General features: G+C 51.1%; 1 protein-coding gene across 1 annotated transcript in view; it reads left to right on the top strand.

The window, feature by feature from the left end:
* Positions 1-1,533: 1,533 nt before the first annotated feature.
* The window catches only part of MEGF11 (multiple EGF like domains 11), a 353,918-nt gene continuing 335,769 nt past the window's right edge, over positions 1,534-19,682 (top strand). Inside the window, exon 1 of the mRNA XM_047736785.1 lies at positions 1,534-1,687. The gene's annotated coding sequence lies outside the window, so the exon portion shown is untranslated. The remainder of the gene's footprint in view (positions 1,688-19,682) is intronic.

Genomic DNA, 19,682 nt, shown 5'->3' with positions numbered 1-19,682 from the left:
TGTGGTGTGAAACATCAGAGGCCCAAGCATGGGCTTATTTATTGGATTTGATGTCTCAAGGCAGGGGACTTGATGGGATATTTGTGTGGGGTTTTGCCAGTATCCCAAGATGGGTTTCTACCCTGGGCTGGATGGAGGGTCTGCTTCTGGTTGGTACTATTGAAAGGACAGGATTGAAGGGGGCGAACTCTGGCCCCAGAAATTAGAGGTGAAACTAGGAGAATGATGATCCGTCTTGACAAAGGAGGGCTGCCCAATGGGTTCCGAGGGAATCCGGACCCTACGGCTCTCCTTTGAATCCCACTGGGCTGAAATGTGGAAATGCCCTGAAAAACCTCTTGCCCCACTCAGATCCAGAATGAAGACGATTATCAGTGGTTGACCTTTGAGGGCTAGGTGCCCAAACACAATTACTTACAGACACACATTTCTCCAAGCTTCAGACAACCTGTTCGCTTTATTTGTAAGAAACTCCTGGGGAGAGATGTGTATAGCACCTTTCCCCCAGTCTGAGCCTTCCTGCTTTTGTTCTAGTTCAAGGAGAAAAGGAGACAAATGACACATGCAGTGTCCCATTCCTGCTTTATCCCTAATAAGCAGAAGTAGGTTGGTGAGTCTTCCATTGCTCAGAGGGGCTGGGGAGAGGAGTTCCACTCTCTACATCTGGGCAAAGTCTTTCATTAGGGCTCAGCACCTCCTAGGAGTGCTGGTGGGCTAGCCAGGTGCCCCAAGGTGGAAGAACCCTTCCTCCTAGTGGCCCTGTGGGTCTAGGGCTTGGGACAGTAGTGGTCTCAGCCCTGCCTCTGGAGACCTCAGCAAATCCTTGTTCTCTTCTCTCTGGGCATCAGTTTCCTTCTCTTAACCACTCGGGAGTTTGACATTCTGCCCCACGTGCCTTCTGGCTTTCTGCCCCCCCCCCCCCCCCGGCGGGGGGGCGTCAGAAATTTCACAAGCCCCTTTCTGGGGTTCCAGTCTCCAGCCCTGGCCGGTCCTTTCTCTATCCTTAGCCTGTTACCAGCTGGCCTGAGGGGCTCCCCCGGCCCACCTCAGCACCCACGGGGGGAGATCTCCCATCCTGAGGCAGCCCGCAGGCGGTTCTGACCCACCAGGAAGGAGGAAGGGAGGACAAAAGACTGTAGAGGTGGGAAAAGATTAAAAGGAAGAGAATAAGCGAAGAGACACAGAGAGGGTATAGAGAGAGGAAAGAGGGATGGGTGAGGACCGAGCAGAAGGGCGAAAAGGCAGGGTGGAGTGGTAGGGTGGAGAGAAGGGATGCTGGAAAATCCAGAATCGGAGAAAAGGGAACCTAAAGGAAAGCTAGAGAGGGACTGCAGGATAGGAAAAAGCAGGCGAGCGAGCGAGGGAGAGCAGGGTCTGAAAGGACCGAAGGGGGAGAAGGAGGGAGAGGGGGAGGGAGGGAGCCACGAGCAGGGAGGAGGGAGTTGGGAGGAAAGAGGAGGGAGGGACCGAGGGACGCGGGGGGTGGGGGCTGGCTCGGTAGCAGCAGCCGCGGCTTCAGCCGCCCGCCGGCTCGCTCGCTCACTCGCTCACTGGCTCGTGGAGCCTGCTGCCCGGCTCTCGGCTGCCCGCAGCTCCGGCTCCTGGCCCGGCGCTCTGGCGCGGCTCGGGCTCTGGAGGACAGGACCGCGCGACTGGCCGGCCCAGCCCGGGGCGGCCGCCGAAGCAGGTAGGTGGCGTAGCCGGGACTGCGAGGACGCGGAGCCTGGGCGCGCGGGGGGCACTCGGAGATGGCGGTTGGGGGCTGCGGTCCCGGGGAGGTGGCTTTGGAGCCCCGCGACTAACTTTCCACCTGCTCCGAGGATCTCTGCTGCCCTGCTCGGTGCGGGCTGCGGGAGCCGAGTTTGGCGCGGGGAGGGCGGGCGGAGAGAATGCCGGGGCGTGGGAGAACGCCCCGGGGTCCCGGCAGGACGCGGGGCGCCCAGCGTGGGCAGGCGCCGGCCCTCTGGCCGCAGTCGGGACGCAGCGCCGGCGGCGGGGAAGACCCGAGCTCAGCGGCGCGTCCCCTCGCCCGTCGGAGTCTGGGGACTCTCACCCCCCCGAGCCTCCCCGAGCCGCCCCGGGCGCGCCGCTGCGCTCAGTGCTTCGGGCGCCCTTCCTGCCGGGGTCGCGGCGCGGAGCCTGCGGGGCGCGGCCAGGTTCCCCTCTGGGGCCCGCGGAGCTCCTCTCCGCCGCGAAGCCCCAGCCCAAACCTGCGCGCTTTTGCTTTTTGCAGGCGCGAAACGGAACGTACACTCCTTTCATTCTTTCTCATCCGGTGGCTCCGATTCTCTTCGGGGAGGTCTGGGACTCGAACAGCCCTGTGGGTTGACTTCCCGGACGTCCCTCCCGCCCTCCGCGGGGACCCCAGCTCCCGAAGTTGAAAGAGAAGCGAGACACTCCCAGTGCGCGCCTGGAGTGCGGTCCCGAAGTTCCCAACTTCTCGCTCAGCCCCGGGCGTAGTGTTGGAGGTGGGGTAATGGTGGTGGTTGCGGCCCCTTGGAGCTGCAGAGCGCAGACGCCTTCCTTTTGGACTTGGTTTATTTTTCCTAATATGTTAGAAAAAAATTCGATCTAAGGAGGTGCAAAATTGTTCCCCCGGGCGTCCAGGTCGGTGAGTGTGACGGAGCCGTGACCCGTCGGAAACCTGGGAGTGCGGAGCCGGGGCTTGACGGTTCCCGGAGTCTCCAACCCCGGCGGCTTTCTCCCGGACCTGGGCTCCTCCGCTCCATCATCCGGTAGTTGCTCTCGGGATCCGTTCCTCCTAGCCCGCGCTGCGAGGCTAGTCTGCGTCCTTCCCGCGTGGTCAGGTTCTCTAGAAAAATATTTTCAAAGTGGCTCCGCTTCGGGATCTCCCACTCCGTCCGCCCGGATAAAGAGGATAAAGCAGGACCTCTGGCGGGTTGCAGGAGGCCTTGGAGTGGTTTGGGATCCCGGCCATCTGGGCTCGCTCTGGCTAGGGTATTCATGCCCCGGCATCAGTATCCCTGCCCCCCGCCCTCCACCTCCCCGCGCTCTGCCGGGGAAGCAGGGGTTAATTCCGCGGCCAGGTGTCCAACCTCGAGCGGAGGTCGGCCGCGGCTCTCGGAGCCTGCGGGGGGCGTGGGTCCGCTGGCTTCCGGAGTCCTGGAGACCGGATTCGCCGCTCTTGCGGCTTCCTCGGAGCTAGCGGCCCCTGCCTCGCAGCCTTCTTTGTTGGAGTGCTATTGGACAGATTTCTCTTGAAGGGTTTGGAGCAGGTTTAGTGGGACCGAGAGCTGGGGGCTTCGAGAAGAGGGTTCCTCCCCGCGGGCCGTCTTCCCTGGACTCCCCGTAGGTTGGGCGGGGTCCCGGGAGGGCTTCGGACCGACCACCCAGGAACACTCCATCCTCAGTTTGGCGGGTTTTCCCTGGTGCACGCCACGCACCTTCTCTTTCGGTTGTTCACAGACTGTTGAAGCCCCTCAACGTTCAAGGTCTGCTCAGTCTCCATCTCTTCCTCCCATCTCCCAGATCAGCAAACTGAGGCTCAGAGACGTGAAAGGACTTGTTTAGAGCTGGTTAAGGGGTGGAAGGGAATGTAAGCCAGGTCTCCTGACTCCTAGTTCAGTTTTGGGTTTTTTCCCCCCTTTTCTTTTTTTTTCCCTAGAACTCTCATCATCACTTTCTTAGCATGGGGCAAGTGCTTCCAGGCTGGCCACAGTGTGCCCTTGGTAGGTGTTGAGGACAGGTTGTGAGTTTAGAGGTAGTGGACTGGTTTCTGGATTCTCTTGTTAGTCTCTGTGCTGGGGTCGCCTCCCAGGATAAATCACGGAGGTGACAGTTTGTTACATGCCTGCACTGAAGTCTGCGGGTAAAGGGAGCCCTTAGACCTGGCCTGGCCCCATAAAAGCAACCCATGGGGAGAGCAGCGGTTGTGTTGTAGCCAAGGAAGCTAGACCTTCTCAGGTGAAATCGCTTTTGGAGGGGGTGGAATGATGGATAGTCTGGAGAAGGGAGGGTTTGGAATTGAGCCTAAGGTAGATTTCCAGGTTGGGGAGGAGGATTGTGGAGCACAAGGCTTGAGCACAAAGAGAGGGGCAGGACAACTCATGACTTGTTCAGTGACCGGTCAAAGGACTGCAGAGTCAGGGCCGGTGAGAATTTGGCTTTTGAGAGAAGCACTAGGACAGTTGAAAGAGTCAGCTCTTCAGAAAACTAACTCCAAACACGTCCCCAGAATCTTCTAGCTCTAGATATAGGGTGAGCAGTCGGCTGGGAACTCAGCACCCCAGGAGGCAAGGGTTATATTCAGCCTTTTGCTTCTCCTTTACCCCTTTCTCCTTGTTCCTTGGGCTTTCAACTAGTTTCTTTGTCCCTTTCCAAACATGACTTTTAGAATTTATTTATTTATTTTTTTAAGAGTTTATTTATTTATTTGACAGACAGAGATCTCAAGTAGGCAGAGAAGCAGGCAGAGAGAGAGGAGGAAGCAGGCTTCCTGCTGAGCAGAGAGCTCAGATGGATGCAGGGCTCAATCCCAGGACCCTGGGATCATGACCTGAGCCAAAGGCAGAGGCTTTAACCCACCGAGCCACCCAGGCGCTCCGACTTTTAGAATTTAGATACTTAAGGGTTTTGAACATACTGTTGGACCTACAATGGGCAGGGCGTTTACTGGGCTAGGAATGTTTAGTCAACAGGTAGTTCTCGAGCTCATTGTTTTTGCCAGGCACTGGTCTAAGTGTTGCGGTTACACTGATGAACCAGACAGGCAGAGTCCCATATCTCATGATGCTGACATTCTAGGCTCCTGTTCTCTGTGAGTTGGAGTCTAGATGTGGAAAGGAGGCAAATACACAAAAGGTGTCTGAAGAAATGGGACAGTATAACAGAGAATCCTGAGCCTCCCCTCTAGTGGTTCTAGTGGTTCTAGTGGCTCTGAGGTAAAAGGCTTGAAGCTCTTGGCTATGAGATTTGGAGATTCTGTGGTTTTCCATGACCCCAGGCCCTGGTTGCCAAGGGTAACCCAGAGGCCGCTGCATTGAAGACCTTAGATATGGCTTTGGGGGAACTGCTTGGCAGAGCTTCTGCCAGTCAGAGCACAGGGGGAAGAGAGCTGGTGAGTGTTGGCAACTGGGATCTTGCTGGTATCCATAGATACCGGTGCCAGGTAACCATGTACCTCTTAAATTTCAGCATCTAGGGCACCTGGGTGGCTCAGTGGGTTAAGCCGCTGCCTTCGGCTCAGGTCATGATCCCAGTGTCCTGGGATCGAGTCCCACATCAGGCTCCTTGCTCAGCCAGGAGCCTGCTTCTCTCTCTGCCTCTCCCTGCCACTTAGCCTACTTGTGCACTCTCTTTCTCTCTCTGACAAATAAATAAATAAAATCTTAAAAAAAAAAATTTCAGCATCTACAGCTACTTGAAACTGTAGCCCCATTATACAGATGGGTAAATGGAGCCCTGACTCTGCAGATTGGGATAGCTATGCCAAAAGGAGCCTAGCACTGTAGAGTCCAAGTATCCCTGATCTTTGATTTAATTTAAAATAATGCTGTTTCCTTTCTATTTTGTAGACCAGGGGCTCTTAATTTCACCTGGAAGACGTATTTAAACACAGATTGATGGGCTCCGCCCCCATTTCTGATTCACCGGGTCTGGAGTGGGTCCAGTAATTTGAATCTGGAACGAGTTCCCAGGCGACGCGGAAGTTCTTGGTCTGGGACCACGCTTTGAGAACCACTGTGGTAGAACAAGGGAAAGTGAGAGATTTTCTTGAGATTATGCCTGCAGTCCAGAAGCCTGGGTGGGACAAAGGCTGTGATTTAGCTCTAGGAACTCCCAGAATTTGCCTATGTGTGATTCCCCTCCCCCTGCCCCCTCCCCAGCCAGGAGGCCATAGAATTAAAAGAATATTTTATCTTCATCAGCACACACACAGAGAGAATGTATTGCAATATAATTAGGGAATAAATAGGTGCCCTGTGGCTCTGTGGGGGTTTATTATAGCAGTGGTTATAATTGAAAAGGTATCATCTGCTACGAGAACCCCTCATGAAACTTTCATGGCCTGGGTGGTCAGTGTCCAAAAAGGCACGTCTTCTTCATTTAAAAGAAAGTCAGAGAGATTGCTTCTCCTGCTAATGGGACTATCTGTGTTTCATTTCACAGTAACTATGCAATGTGTTCTTAAAGGAGAGAGAGAAAAATTGTGTGAACAGAGAGGGGTTGGAAGAAGTCCACATCACAGGTTTACAGATCTGTTTGTTGAACATTTTGGAATGTTTTGAAACTGTCTGTTTCACCTAGATTTCTGATGTGAAGCTGCATCTCAGCAGGAGGAAAGGAGAGTTTGTGTTTCAACTTAGCTGCTTGGGTAAATGTAACAGCGCATTTTATCCCCAACGTGTTAATTAAGCCCCAAAGAAAAGAACCATAAAGGGGTTGTTTTCCTAAATGCTGGCATTTTTCATCTGGATCCTATTTATTGATTATTTTACAGTTGAGAAGGAGCAAAAAATCCATGTTTTTATAGCAAATAAAGCTGGCTACAGTAATTATGCAGGCTCAACATGTCTGTTTGGGTGCAGGAAGTTGGAATTCAGCCTGACTCTCAAACATTTGGGTGAGATCTAATTGAGAAAGACATTTCAAAGAACAAATATTTAGGAATGCGGAGTTCCATTGATGGTCTCTCTGAGCCAAGTGCAAGTATCTTGTTTTTAGCTTGATCCTCAGAAGCTGGGGGATGCTACAGGGATGGACCTGGTCAGTAATGCTGAGGCCAGAGTCAAATCGTGAGGCTGAAACCTAGAGATCATCAGTGAGGTTTAAGTAAAGGGAAGACAGATGCTTTCAGGGAATATATATGCTCTGGAACCGGTGAGCCAAGGGAGAAATCAATCAAATATAGATCGAACACTTAGATCGAACACTATAGATCGAACACTGTCTCAGGACAGGCACAACGAGGGCTGGAACCAGGAATTTTACTTGTTATATATCTCCCATAATGCTTGGCTGAGGTATCTTTAGGGACAAGAGGCCTCTATTAGAGTGGGTATCAGTCAGGATTGTAGATAGCAGGAAACTTGAACTCCAGGAACTTAGTATCTCCCATTGTAAGAGGTGTGGGCTGTGCTGCCCCGAGCTTCGAGCTTCGTTCTTTCAGTGGTTCAACAGCATTATCAAGATCTAGATTCTTTGCATCTTTCCTTGTTCATAAGGTCACAAGATGGTTGCAACAGGTCCAGCTATTACACCCTTACAGTAAGAAGCAGAGGCAGAAAAGGCCGGAGGGGAACCTTTCCCAAAAGCCCCTGTGCAGGGAGCACCTGGGTGGCTCAGTGGGTTAAAGCCTCTGCCTTCGGCTCAGGTCATGATCCTAGGGTCCTGGGCTCTCTGCTCAGCGGGGAGCCTGCTTCCTCTTCTCTCTCTCTCTCTTTCTCTGCCTACTGGTAATCTCTGTCTGTCAAATAAATAAATAAATAAATCTTAAAAAAAAAAAAAAGCCCCTGCTCAGACTTTCCCTCAGGTCTCACTGGCTGGAAATGCAAATCAAATAATCATGTATGTCAACCGCAGGCCAGGGAAGATGACTGCCGTCAGTGGCCTAGAACAATCATGATTTGTGTGTTGGGCCGCAGAGAGGAAGGTGTTTGGAAAGAAGCAACCAATAGTAATCGCTATAGACTTTTAAGACCTGGGTTTGAATCATCTGTCTACTTTTTAGCCTTGGGACCTAAAGCCTTTTACTTTTTTGTGCCTCAGTTTACTCATCTGCATAATGGGGATTTATTGGGAAGATAAATCTGAATTCACTCAATAATTATAATTGACTGGTGGTATACAATAAGTAGATTATTTGAAGGTTTGACCTCTGACATCAAAGAATTATAATCTAGTGCCCGAGCCATGAGATGACTGGACTATCAAATAATTAGAGAACAATCAGAATAATAGCGACAACAAACAATCCGAGTAGGTATATAATTATGACTTGCAGACCAACTGTGGTAGGAGGAGCATGACATCAGGGGAGCCACAGTCGTTAGGGAAGGCTTCCTGGAGGAGGTGTTTCATAGTGAATACTGGAACTCCAGCATTTGGTTACATCCAGATGGGTTATTAGCTCCTGCAGCCCAGATTGCTTCCTCTTGCCTTTCTCTGTGGTAAAATGGGACCATTAGGCCAAGATGAGATTTTATCTCTACAGTTAGTGTCTTTGACAGTCCAAATGTAGCCAACTGTAGTTCAGACTGGCAGACAGGTCACAGCGGCTTCCTGGTTTCTGCTAACTCATCAGCCTCCCCGTCTCATGCTACATTTCAGTTGCCAATTAGATATTACTGTTATTACCATTATTATTTGGATATCTGGCCGCGTTATAAAATTTATGCCCAAATTGAAATTTGGTGCCTTCCCATGTCTCAAGCCATCTACACTTGTGGATACTTCATTTTTGTTGTTGGCACCCCCACCTTCCCAGCTGCTTGGGCTCAAAACCTCAGCGACATTTTGATGCCCTCCTCCTTCCTCGAATTCCAGTATTCATGCACCAGCTTTCTTACCTGTCTCGGGTGTAAGCTCTCCTTTACAACGTAAGACATCCCCTTCATTCAGGTTCTTTCTGTCTCATGCTGGGCAATGGCTCTGGTCTCCTGCTTCCATCCTCCATCCTCCAGGCACAGGGACATATGTCACAAGGAACAGTCTCTAGGGCTTTGCAAATAGTACAGTTTGTAATCTGAAGACAGAGGGGGCAGCAAGTCTGGAATCTGGGGCCACAGACACATTGTGTCACTCGGGGGGGCCATTTCCCAGCCTTGCATCTCTCTCTCCTTCAAGTCATCCTAAGACCTTGTTTATTCTCCAATTGTCATCTACATTTTTCCCTGTAGTCATCAGTGCATGAAGCCCAAACTCCTCAAATAGACATTCGAAAACTTCCACACCCCACTGCGTCCTGCCTCGCCGTCTTTACCTGCTAGGACCCACCACCCCTGGCGCCTTCAAGCCCGCTTCAAGTTCTGACCTTCTCCCTGTTTAAGCCAAGCCACCCTTTCCTTTAAGGCCAGTGTGAGAGCCACGTCCTCATTAGACCTCCCCTGACCACTGGGGCCCACAGTAATCTTGGAACATTGATCTTTTCTTCCCCTGAACTCGTATAGTAATTACTGCTACACGGCCAATTCCGTACTTAGTAATATGATGCCGCTGTCATTGCTCCGCATCCGGTTGGAACGTTCCTCATCTTCTCAATGGGATGTAAGATGATTGAGGTCTAAGATTGGGTGTGTGGGGGGGTTCTTCTTCATATCCAACATCAGGCACTTCCGTATTTATGAATTAATAAATCACAGGAATAGGGGAAGTAAAATTATTTACCTGAAAAGTCAGTTCATCTTTTTTTTTTTTTCCTTTGGTTTAGGGAAGAGACTAAATTTGCTGAATGTCTGCTGTATGCTGGGTACCACTTCAGGTGATTCTTTAGGACCTGTTTTAAGTCAGCCTTGTAACACCCCTGGGAAGTTGGGGCTATTGATGTCATTTCACTGAGGAGGAAATGGAGGCTGGGAGAGGTGAAGTGGCTTGCCACACTTACTTAGCCAGCAGGAGGCAGAGAGAGGGTCAAGGTCAAGCTTTTCCTCTGTGTCTATTTCATGTATCTTCAGGGAGGTTCTCCCGACACTGTGGTGCTCTGTTCTCCCAGACTTTTCCATATTTGCTGTGTCCCCCACCTCCTTCTGTCATCTGTTTCTGATGAGACTCAGACCCTGTTTTGTCCCAAGAGTGTGTCCGGGGGCTTTGAAAACTCTGATGTTTCCCACGAGTCTTTCCTGAGGACCCGCTCCTCCTGTTAGGTTGTCGGTTGCATTGATCACTCGGCTTTTTACCTTTTTACCTTGACTGTCTTTCCTGCCGCCTGCAAGCCTGGGCTAGAGACTCCTTTAGAGCAGAAAACACTGCGTTCAAGCCGGGCCTGAGCCGTATTTTCTGACCTCCTCTGCCCTTCCTCTTTCTGATCCCACCCCTTGTATCCATCCACCCTCCCCTGCCACCACTCCGATCCTGGGTCTCCGGTGTCACCTGTGGAAGGAAGACACCGCTGGTTTGTCAGTGGGAGTGTAGTCTGTTGGAGGAGTCTGCCGGCCCTGGGAGTTACGACAGGCATTCTTCTGTCCTCTCATTCATTCATTCTGTAAATACTGAACATTGACCACAGGTTCAGCATAGCAGGGAATGAAATGAAGTCTTTGCCTTTGTGGAGCTTATATTGAGTAAGGGGAGACAGATGGTAAAAAACAAATGCATTATATAATATACTTTGTGTGGTTATAATGAAGAAAGATAGCAAGGGAAAGGGGTATATGTGGTAATGGGATGCCACTATCTTATACAATATGATCAGGGAAGGCCTCTCTGATGGTGACATTGGAGCAGAGACCAAGAGGAAGGATGCCATGTGAATATCAGGGGCAGAGGGCACTGGGCAGAGGGAAGAGCAAGTGCAAAGGCCCTGAGGTGAGAACTTACCCAGTAAGTCTGAGGATCAGCAAGAAGACCAGAGGGGAGCTTGGTAGGAGGTGAGACTCCTCTCTTCAGCCTCTCCACTGCCTCAGAGACACTGTCATCCTTCTCATAGCTGTTGTCACTGGCTGAAGTGGCCACTCAGTCAGGTCCCACTTGACTGGCACAGCTCAGCTGTGGCACCCCCACTCTGTAGGGGGCTGCCATCTCTGCCCTCTCTTGTCCGTCTACCTCTGCTCTGAGTTCCTATAACTCTCTCCTCTTCACTACACAACCAAGCCCTTGCTGGCATGCTGGCTGGTCTCCTTCCCCTGGGTGTGTTGGTCACACCTTCCTAATGAACCAGCCCGTGGAAACTGGTTTATCTCCCCTCCCCAGAAGCCAGCCCAGAGTGGGGCTCATTGTCTACCCATTGGTGATACTGGTGTCAGAGGCAGGAAGGATGTGGAAGCGTCGTCACACTAAGCCCAGTGTCCCTGCACAATAGACAGGAAATCTTTTATTCTAGGCATTCTTGGAGCACTCTGAGCTGGGAGCCTCAGGTGCTTCTGGGAACAGGGAGGAGGAATCTACCTTTCCCAGGACTTGGCTGCTGCTTTGGCTCTGAGTGGGGGACAGAGAGGAGCTGGGATGTGGAGGAATCCTGCTTCTTTACCAGCATTTATTGCTTGCTCAGGGAGGACTAACATGTTTTAGGAGCAAAGGAGGAAGGAATGCATTCACCCGGGGTTCTGGAGACCTCCCTGGCATCCGGGGCAGGAATTCTGGGTGGGGTGGTTGACTTGTGCGTGACCTTGGCCGAATCATGTAACCTTCGCTTGTTTTGCAGTTTCTTCTCAGCCAAGCCACCATATCCCCATCCATTGTCGAAGGGAATGACCAAGAGACCTGATTTTAACAAAAGATTTTATTTATGCATTTGGGAGAGAGAGAAGCAGAACGAGTGGGGTGCAGGGGAGTAGGAGAGGGAGAAGCAAGCTCCCGGCTGAGCAGGGAGCCTAATTTGGGGCTTGATCCCAGGACCTTTGGATTATGACCTGAGCCAAAGGCAGATGCTTAACCTACTGAGCCACCCAGGCACCCTCCAATAAACCTGATTTTTTTTTAAGGACCTTAACTATTCCCTAGGTTTGTTTCTTATTTATTTATTTGAGAGAGAGTGTGTGCGTGTGCATGCACCTGTGTGTGAGCGGGGAAGGGGAGAAGAGGGGCAGAGGGAGAGAATCCTCAAGCAGACACCCTGTGGAGGGGCTCGGAGGACTCGATCCCATGACCCATGAGATCATGACCCCTGCCAAAACTAAGAGCCAGATGCTCAACTCACTGAGCCACCCAGGGACCCCTCCCCAGGTTTGTTTCTGCATTAATTTTCAGGTCAATGGTTTTAAGACTTGAGAAATGTACAGATGGTTCCACTTTAAATGGGGAGAAAGCTTCCCAGACCTCTAGTATTGTCTTAAATTATTAATATAATAATATTTAAATATATATAAATATAAAAACCAGGCATAAATAACATATGCTTATAACTCTTACCCATTATTAAACTCCAAACAAGTTTATAAATTAAAATGCAAACTACAAAGCCAATAATATTCAGATTAACAATATTAATTTGACGTGATAGATGCTGTTTTTCCATTAAGATTAAATCACCCCTTGCTACAGATTGTGGTTTTGGCTGCATGGGGCATTTTGGCTGCTTCCTCCGCCACGTGCCCTGTGGTGACTCACCTGTCCTATTACATTTCTCAACCGGAATGACTGTGAAACCTTTGTCCCTACAACCTGTGGGGGTGTCATTTGGCTGGCCCTTGGCACAAAAACATTTGTGTGTTAGGATGCTGCTTTTTCTCATTAGCCCGCACAATTAAAGGAGCTCTGTTTAATTCTAGTGCAACAGCAGACCTTGGTGCAAAGCTGGGCATCAAGACTCAGTGTCTCTGCTTGGTCTTTGAAAGAAAAACACAACCCTGATTCTTCACAGTGCCTCAAACACCCCTCCGAGAGACCAACAGTTGAGCTCTCTGAATAGCGCCCCCAGTGGTCTGAAAGAGTCATGCTAGAGCTGCTGCTAATTTTTCAGCAATCACAGTAATAGAAACCATGTTCTGAACCTTTGTTATGTGCCGATGCGTATGTACGCTAGAGGTAGGTATTATCTCATTGTACAGATGAGAAGGTTGAGGCTAGAGAGATTGACCGTCAGGGTCCCGTTGATCATTGGCAGCATCCGGATTCCACCCAAGTCTGCATGACTCCAAACCCCTGAACTTCCCAGCAGGCTGCACTGCCTTCCCACCTACAGACCCTCACCGGGCTTCACGCACTTTGGACGATCAGTGCCCAAGAACTTTGGAATAATCAGGAACCTCTGGATTCTCACAGTGGTGGGGCAGTTAAGACATGCTATTTGTGCAAAAAGGAGGAGGGATGCCAGTGAAGAGCAGGAGAGAACTAAATAAATAACCCTCAGGTCCTTGGGAGGCTTTGGCTGGCAGTGCCAGGGGATAGAACCTTCCGTGAAGGCCCCTGGGAAGAGCATAGGCTGGTTACTGCAGGAGAAGTACCTTAACGATGCTTACCTTTTTTTTTTTTTTTTTAAGGATTTTTATTTTATTTACTTGACAAACAGAGATCACAAGTAGGCAGGGAGGCAGGCAGAGAGAAAGGGGGAAGCAGGTTCCCCGCTGAGCAGAGAGCCCGATGCAGGGCTCGATTCCAGGACCTGGGATCACAACCCGAGCTGAAGGCAGAGACTTTAACCCACTGAGCCACCCGGGCGCCCCACGATGCTTACCTTTTTTAGGACTTCCCATTTGGATGAGCAGTTTTTTGGTTCATTCGTTTTTAAGTTTGTGGGTTTAAAAAAAATCATTTTTATTGGGGTAAATAAACATAACATAAAATTTACTGTCTTAACCATTTTTAAGTGTACATACAGTTCTGTAGTGTTAAATACGTTCATAATATTGCATGGCCAGTGCTATCCATCCATCTCTGTAGTTATCTGGCTTGTGTTTCACAACAACTCTTCAAAGCAGAGTATTGTTGTCAGAAACAGGGGCCCAGAGAGTGTGAGCAACTTGCCCAACATCAAACCCTAAGCCTGGTGCTTTCCTTGCAAAGGTGACTTTGAGTGACGGTGGCAGGCTTGGTTTCCCAGAGGCTTGTGTGGGGACCTGCGGTGGTCAGGCTTCCTGAGGTAGGAGCTTGATGGGAGGACTCCAGAGTGCTGTTCTAGAATGGATTTTGTAGGTCAGGGTAGGGGTGACTTACTCCTGTATATCTAGGACCCACCTTTCCTCAGAGCAAAAACTCTTCTTCTTATTATTTAAAGATTTTATTTATTTATTTGAGAGAGAGTGTGTGTGTGCACATGTGGGGGGGGCAGAGGGAGAAGCAGACTCCCCACTGAGCAAGAAGCCCTAGGCAGGGCTCGATCCCATGACCTGAGCAGAAATCAGACACTTAACCTACTAAGCCACCCAGGCACCCCAGAACAAAAATTATTTAAAACCCACTTCTGCCCTTGGGAGATGCCCTTTCCCTGCCTGACCTGCCTGGTTTATCATCCAAGCTTAGAATACGTACAATAATTAAAAACACCCCAAAACTTTTTATCCTGCAGGAGATGAGCAACAATCTACATATGCAAATTAATGGCATGCCAGCCTCCATGAATATTAATTTGGAAAGTGTCTGAGGCTCTAAATACACTCAAAACCAACAATGTGGCATTTTGTCACTCCTCCCCACTCGCTCCGATAATCATGGCTTTATTATATTTTAAGGTTCCCCGGTTCCCAGCTGGCCTCCCTTCTGAGACTCTCAAGGTTACCAAGGGAGGTGCCGAATGTCTCCTGTTGGCAGGCTAGGGGCCTGGGGGTGATAGGTGAGTCCTGACCCTGGAGCTCTGTCTGATCCTACCCTTCCCTGGTGGAGGTCCCGGCATTAGCAGTGAGTCCCCAAAGTCAGGGGACAGTGCTGGGGAACACTGTGGGACAGCTGTCCACTTGTGCTGTCAGGGAGACTCGGGAATCCTCTTGTCCTACCTCTCACAGGCAAATCAGGAAACAGACCCTGGGATGGGGGAGTAGGGGACAGTGTCTTGCCGAAGGTGACACACTGACTTAATGGCAGGAAGCAAGAAATCTTACTCATTCTTGCCCTGAAAAGCACATTTCTTTTTGAGTGTGTGTTTGTAGGAAGGGGTGGGCAGGGTGGCATTTAAAGTTTGTATACTTTGCAGGAGAGAGTCATTCTTCTAGTGTGAATGTTCTCTCTGAGCCAGGCAGCTCCTGAAAATCCAGTGTTGGATCCCATTTGAGTTGAAAGAAGCGATTCCCTTCCGCCCCCAGCAGATTTCCGGAATGAATGTGAGGTTGCATCACGGAGCATGTCCCCGCAAAATGATGGAAGGGTAGAAGTGTCTCTGAGGTTGCTGGGTGGGCTTTAGGACTGCCTAGGGAGGACCGAGATGTGGACGGGGGTGCAGTGGACAGTGATTTCTGTGTCCCACTGTCCAGGGAGGACTCCACTGGGTGGGAGGGGGCGAGTGTCACAGCATCATCGTATTATGGAAGCTGGGTCCTGCTGTTGACTGGGTCCATCAGTCCACCTTTGGGCCTGTTTTTCCTTGTCAGTAAATATTGAGATAATCACCCCCACTTTTATTTATTTTTTTTTTTTGGAGAGAGAGAGAGTACGAGTGGAGGGCCAGAGGGAAAAAGATTTTGAAGCAGGGTCCACATTCAGCATGGAGCCCGACGTGGGGCTCGATCTCACAACCCTGAGACCATGATCTGAGCCCAAATCAGGAGTCAGCCACTTAACTGACCCAGCCACCCAGGTGCTCCCCACCCCCACTTCTTAATGTTGCCTGGTAAAGATTAAATAAGGACTTAAAATTCCCTCCTCCTGCCTGGCTCAGAGTGGAGATTCAGTATGTCTAGAGTTCTTTCTTTTCCAGAAGGATTTGTTTGCTTGGCTGCACGGGGTGGGGATGGGTATGTGCATGTATGTGCACGTCCGTGCTTGGGTGGGTGGGGGGACTTTGTGTCCGCGTTGCTGTGTATCTGTGTGTTTGTCTGCACGTGTGTCTGCTTTTTCACTCTCGTGTTTGTGTTTGAGTGCGGGGTGGAGTGGGTGAGTGTGCGTGGGAGTCTGCGTGCCTTTGTGTGTGTCAATGTCTGTGTTTCAGCATTTCTTTGGCTGTGTGTGTTTCTCTGAGTTGTGTTCTGTGTGTTGTGCTGTGAGGTGTATGCCTGTATGGTGGCAGTGGTTGTGTGTGTGACGGTGTGCATGGGTGTGTATGTAGTGCAGGGCTGGTGGGACAGGAAGGGCTCTGTGTACCCCACGGAGAGTTCCCCTGCAAGCTTTTCCGTGGTCCCCAACTTGGGGCTCCTGGCCTCCTAACCGCCCTGTCCAAGCTTCCCTCTACCTCCCTCTAGAGGCACCCGGCGCCTCTGCCGGCCTGCTCTCTGGGTCATTTGCATGCGTGTTTGCATATCACATGCATATCATTTGCATTGTCTACGTAGACTCTGCTCTGGGTTCTGCAGTTTTCAAGGTAAAATGTAGTTGCTCTTCTTGAAGGTCGTTGTGTTAAGAATTGCGGCATTTTATCTTTTTCTTTTTGGTCCAGAATTCCCTCTCAGAACTGGGGGCCCCAGGGAGGATGGAAGCCCCAGAAACCCGGTTTTCCCTCTGTCTACAAGGGGGACCAGTTCAGTGGGTACAGGCCCTGGGACCCTGCGAGGTGCATTTCCGGGGAGAAGACTTTCTTATTCCGTGGCTGGTTGCTTCTGACCAGAGGCAACTATGTCACAGCATAGCAGGGACAGATACAGTCTGATTTGTGCCCTGGTGCCTGCTTCTCAGGCTCCCACTGACTTACCCTTATTGGCGGTGGGCGGGGGGGAACGGAAAGGAAGTTTTTGGGTTTTTAGCAGCCGTATACCCATTCCTGCCTGTGGGTAGACTGAGGGCCAGGGCTGGGTGGGAGGCCAAGGAGCAAAACAGGTCTTTTCTTTTCAAACACCTGATACACGATTAATGATATCTCTAATGTGGAAGAAACCATCAACCCAAAAAGCTTCCCCAGCGGGGCTGTGCCCCTGAAGTGTCTTCCGTATGGGCCATCACCGTATGTGACATTTTCTCCTTTAGATATGGGTTTGAGTCCTGGCTGCATGGTTTTGAGCAACCTACAAGTTCTAGGTTGTCTGAGAACCTTTTCTCTCATCTGTAAAAGGGGAACAATACTGGTACTTTATATTAATAATACTACCTCAGGCTGTTGTGAAGATTAAATGAACAATGAAAGTAAAGGGCTTAGCTTAGTGCCTTGAACATAATAAAGACTGAGTGTTAGCATCTCCAGTCCCCATGGGCTCCATTAGAAAACAGAGGTTCTAGAGAAAGTCTTTTACACTCTAGTATAAAAATGCTCACCAGCTGCTCTTTAGACTAGCCACAGGTGATAGACAACGGCCTTGAATCCCTTCAGTGCCTTTTAGGAAGTCAAGTCCCAAGGACACATGGGTGAAAACATGCGCAGAGGCAGCATGAAAGCTTGTCTGGGCCTCCGAGGGTCTAGGTCCCCACAATCCCCTGATCGAAGGGTCAGCAGTATCTGGTTTTCTTTTCAAAGTCAAGTTCTTTGTCTTCTCTTGTATGTCTTTACTCTAAGCGAAGCCCTGCTGGACATCAGGGGCCATCCGTGGCTGAGCAGATCTGTGGCTCCCCAGAAAACAGAGTTTGAGGCAGAACTTGGTGCTAGTGCTATCCGGGTTGGTGGATAGGTAGGGGAGCAGTCTCCGGGTAAGGAGAGTGTGGGGAAAGGGGCAGAGAGACAAGAGAGGAGGAAAAGCAAATGTCAGCTGGCCACAGCTCCATGACGAAACAAACTGGTTGCTTGGACAGGAGGGATGTATGTGGAGCCCAAGTGGGTCCACTGTGACTCAGGAGAGTTTGATGGTGGGAGGGAGAGTTTACCTGCCAGAGTCTTGGTTTTCCCCTCCTTGGGGTAAGGGAAGGAAGTCCTCCCCTGTCGGTAGCCAGACCCTGTGGCATGGCACTCGGCTGAGTTGGAAGTGGTATGAGCCGCCAGCAGCTCTGGGGGCCCGGCGGGTCGAACCTGGGCTCTGGAGCTGCTCCTGACCCCTAGGGTAGCTGAGACAGCCTGTGGTGGTCGACGAGACCAGGTGCGAGCAGTAGTGGCTCACCGTGGAAAAGGCCTACGGTCCAGGAGGCAGGTGGGACCGAGCAGATCTGGGAAGGTACCTAAACAGGGTCCAATCCAGCCGCCGTTAGCCAATTAATTAGTGCACTGTGAGGGCCAGGTGCTGGTCTGGACCTTTCCCTGCAGGCAGTGGGGAAACACCGGCTTTCTGGAGCAGGTGAGACACCTGCTCAGCTAGGACAGGGTACGTTAGCCTGCTCGGGCTGCCGTAACAAGCTACCATAGCCTGGCTGGCTGAAACAGAGAGTCATTTTCTCTCAGTTCTAGAGGCTGGAAGTCTAAGATCAGGATTTGAGCTAGTTTGGTTTCTGGCGCTCTCTTCCTGGCTAGCAGATGGCTACCTTCTCGCCATGAGCTCACATGGCCTTTCCTGGGTATGTGCTCCGTCTCAGGGAGGGAGGGAGATGCAGAGAGAGACGACACAGAGAGAGAGGGAGGACGGCTCTCAAGCTTGTGCTGGCATCTCTCGTAAGGACGCTAATCCTATCAGATCAGCACCTCACCCTATGACCTTATTTGACCTCAGCTACTTTCTTAATCCAAATCCAGCCACAGTGGGGGTCAGGGCTTCAGCATGTGAAATTGGGGGAAACACAACCCCTCCAGCACAGTGACGCATGGTGGTTCAGAGCACTGACCAGGTCAGGGCCGGGAGCTCCTGGGGTTTGAGCCCCAGCTCTGCCGTCTAAAAGCTGGGTGACCTCGGGAGGTGACGAAATGTTTATTGAACACTTTATTGTCCTGTACCTGGCTCATTTAGCTGGTAGGACAGAGCAGTCAACAGGACAAGACAGACTGAACTCCGTCCCTTGGGGAGCTTCCGTTCTAGTGGAGGGAGCCAGGCTACAACCGAACTCAGTTAGTAGGTGACAGAGCACATTTGAAGATGACAAGCCATGTGCAGAAAAAGCAGGAAAGGTGAAGGGATGGGGTGGGTGGGGGGGTGGTTTAAAATAGAGCGGTTAGGGAGGATCTCAGTAAAGAGGTGACCCTGAAGGGACAGCCTGGAGGAGGGGAGTGAGTGAGTGATGCTGGTGTCTAGGGGAGCTCTCTCTGTGCCTCAGTTTACCCGCCTGTGCAGTGGGTTATGGTGGCACCTAACGCACACAGCTGCTTGGAAACCGAAGCGGGTTCATCTGTGCCGTGGGCTTTGACGCGGGCCGGCAGAAGCTCTCACGCTGCCTGTCCTGATCGTCCCTGCTGCTTCGGTAGGAGCCTGTCCTTGCTGCCTCTGGGAGGCACGCCTGGGCCCCAGACGACAGGGGTTCTGGTGGCCTTCATCTCTCCAGGGGTGGGAGCGGCTCTCCTCCAGCTCTCCCTATCTCCTCATTAAAAGGGGACACACAGCCTGCAGTGTGCATCTTCTTTCTACTCGAGCCTCTCACTCCCAGAGGGAACTGGAGAAGAGCCGTTAGCAAAATCCAGGTTTGGGAAGCCGCTTCGAGGCTTTCTCTGGAGTATCTGCAGACCGAGCTGGGCAGGTTTCTAGCCTGGCTCAGGGCTGGGCTGACGGGGTGGCGGTTGTCTGCCTGGACAGCCAGAGACCCACAGTGGGTGGGGCCTGGTCCTCCCCTGCTTCTGCGGTGTGGCTCTCATCAGCAGGCGCCGAGAGTCCCGCCCGCTGTTGGGACACCATTATTTACAATTGCAGAGACTTTCGTGGTTGTAATTTACCACCACCACGAAGCCCGGGGACCTAAATCCCAACAGCCCTCAGTATAGATACTGCATCTAATCAATCCTCTATTACCATGCAAATACATCCTATAGGCTACTGATGTCTTTTCCTTTCAAACACTTAATACATAATTAATGATACATCTAATGCCACAGAAGACACCTACCCAAGAAGCTTCCTGCTATAATTCATACCCACCCGGACAAAAAGATCGGTTCATGGTTCACTTATCATTCAGGAGTGTGCCTCTCCCTGCCGTCCCTGGGAAGG

Source organism: Lutra lutra, chromosome 7 (genome assembly GCF_902655055.1).
Source record: "Lutra lutra chromosome 7, mLutLut1.2, whole genome shotgun sequence".
Taxonomy (NCBI): Eukaryota; Metazoa; Chordata; class Mammalia; order Carnivora; family Mustelidae; genus Lutra; species Lutra lutra.
This window is presented reverse-complemented; position numbering and strand designations above follow the sequence as displayed.